Source organism: Ptiloglossa arizonensis, unplaced genomic scaffold, assembly GCF_051014685.1.
Source record: "Ptiloglossa arizonensis isolate GNS036 unplaced genomic scaffold, iyPtiAriz1_principal scaffold0190, whole genome shotgun sequence".
Taxonomy (NCBI): Eukaryota; Metazoa; Arthropoda; class Insecta; order Hymenoptera; family Colletidae; genus Ptiloglossa; species Ptiloglossa arizonensis.
The window spans coordinates 960001-962500 of NW_027478560.1; the positions used below are offsets into that span (position 1 = coordinate 960001).

Consider the following 2500-nt stretch of genomic DNA (forward strand, 5'->3'; position numbering starts at 1 on the left):
TCCCGATGTTTCCGGGAAGATGACCAAACTTGATCATTTAGAGGAAGTAAAAGTCGTAACAAGGTTTCCGTAGGTGAACCTGCGGAAGGATCATTAACGAGAAATATGAATAAATGAGAACTTAAAGGATCATGGATAAATACAGAAACACGGTTATCCAAATAAAAAACAGATACAAATTGCCAAAGCGCGAGGCGGCTTACGCGAGGAGGGCGCTATTGCGTTTCTCCCGTCCGTCACCGTTGGCCGTGCGTGAAAGCGTAGAGAGCCCTGCAGCCAAAGATTCTCTCGACAAACGGGATGATAACGGTAGGTGGACGCTTGCGCGAGGTGCGGTAGTCGTCGGTCTCTCTATCTATCCGAGGAGGAAAAATAAAAAAGAAATACGTCCATTACTTTGTCTATTCAACAACCCAACAGCGAGGTGTTGATACGCACAAAATAAATAAATAAAGAGAAACGTCCATTACTTTGTGCAAGATATATAATAATTCGAGGGTAGTTCCCGAGAATAATAATAATGAAACGAGAACGATTGAACGGAAAAAAGAAAGAGAGATCGGTCGTTGCACGACTATTTGTCACCCGCCGTCTATTCTTCCGTGAAGCCTCGGTCGTGAAGAAAGATGCTGACTGCACGTGTGCTCGCTCGTCGAAGCCAGGCTCGAGTAAAAGCGCCCGAGAGTATAACCGAGGAGGAACGAGACGCCGTCGGACTTTGTTCCGCAACGTTCTTTGCGTTTTCTCTCGCATCCCGCTTTCTCCTGACTTTCGTCGATTTCTAACGAAACGTCCTGCTGATTGGAACCTCTGCACGAGGACCCCGGGTAACCACTGACGATCGCGTCGATGTGCGTCCGAAGACTTCGGGAGGACCGGCTGTGAAGCTCGGATAGCGAGTCGGACACCCATGCACCGCGTCGAATGCGGTTTGAAGTTGGGACGAAAGACCGATTCGAGCCGGCTGCGAGTCCTTTTTCGAATCTGGACGCTCCCACGTGCGTTCGTCAGCTCAATCGGTGAGGACTGTGGTTCCTTTGATCGGGATTATCCCCGCGGTTCCACATCCCACGATTCATGATGGTTTTTCAATGTACTTTGCACCCGGCCGTCGAATGATTCGCGTTCATGTGCGCGAACTTTCGACGTGTTCCGTCAGTCGGGACTTTGTGTCGTCAATTTGGCGACGCCCAAGCCTCCTTCTTTCTACGTTTGGTCGGAGGCGCGGGCATCGATTTTCAAAACTAGAACCAAAGAGAATTTAAACGCAAAATTGCATAACGATTACCCTGAACGGTGGATCACTTGGCTCGTGGATCGATGAAGAACGCAGCTAATTGCGTGTCAACGTGTGAACTGCAGGACACATGAACATCGACATTTCGAACGCACATTGCGGTCCACGGATAAAATTCCTGGACCACGCCTGGCTGAGGGTCGTTCACATAACCTAATACTGCTTGCGTTGCTATCCAATCCCCGCCGTCGTTTCCGGAGAGAATGGAAACGTTTCAGAGTCGGGTGTGTACGGAGATGCTTACGTACGAGCGAAAGATGGGCAGTTCGTTGGCGATTGTCGCGGACGTGCGAAAATAACGATTTGCCTGCGCGTCTCCATATGTAATCGTTCGGACTCGCGAGAGTGTTGCGGCGTCGCGCGTCGACTTAATACGACCGCCCGTGAACACCGCTCCCTACGATTACTTTGAAGTTTGCGCGCGCATATATTCGTCTTTCGCCCGAATCGAATTTTGCCGCGCTCCCAACGTTGCCTGAAATGATTTTTACGTCGAGAAAGGAACACGAATCGAGAGACTAATAGAGGACAAAAATGAATCACCCCACCACGTGAAATGTGGCATTTGTTAATAGTCGTCGTTCGCACAGCCCCAGGGATTTGTCGGCCAGCGGGGGTCGTCGTTGCCCGCGATGTCACATCAAATTTACCGCGACCACTATCGAGGGAGGTCTTTATCTTCGAACGTTGAAGACTTCGGCCACGTTCGTCGAATCGAATTTTTGACCCGTCGATGTGGTTCGTTTGGTAAGAGATATGCTCGTGCGTGCAAACGTTTCTGAACCTTCGGTGCTGTACTTAAAATCCTCTTTGGAGCGGCTCGAACGCAACGACAAACTTTGCCACAATGAAGGGAAACTGCTGAAGGGAAAGCGAGAGGTTGGTCACCCCATGTCTCTGTTGTCGATCGTGAGACCGCGCGTATAACCGGTCGTCCAGTCCACGACAACTTTTTCGAATTCATCTCGGACTTGCTAACACCGGGTTCTCTTATCCTCCTCCTCCTTCTCTTCGTTCTGCTCTGGAGAATAGGAGTCAGATCGAGAGTGAGCGAGAGAGGGGAAGAATAAGTAGAATCGAAGTCGACGCGTGTTAGTAGTATTCCTTTAGTATGTTTTACTGGAAAAGCAACGGACGGACGTTAAAATTTCAACCGGTTAAACGTCTAGCGAGCGTTTCGCATCGAATTTCAGTTAGAGAGAC

At 49.6% G+C, this 2500-nt stretch overlaps 2 non-coding genes across 2 annotated transcripts in view; both read left to right on the forward strand.

Moving 5' to 3' along the window:
• LOC143154593 (small subunit ribosomal RNA) overlaps window positions 1-96 on the forward strand; it is a 1924-nt gene extending 1828 nt beyond the window's left edge. The window contains exon 1 of the ribosomal RNA XR_012994196.1: window positions 1-96. This exon is cut by the window's left edge and continues 1828 nt beyond it. This is a non-coding gene — a ribosomal RNA (small subunit ribosomal RNA).
• A 1189-nt stretch (window positions 97-1285) lies between these two features.
• On the forward strand, window positions 1286-1440 carry LOC143154566 (5.8S ribosomal RNA). Its single transcript, XR_012994171.1, has one exon. It is a non-coding gene; the product is annotated as a 5.8S ribosomal RNA (ribosomal RNA).
• Window positions 1441-2500: the final 1060 nt, after the last annotated feature.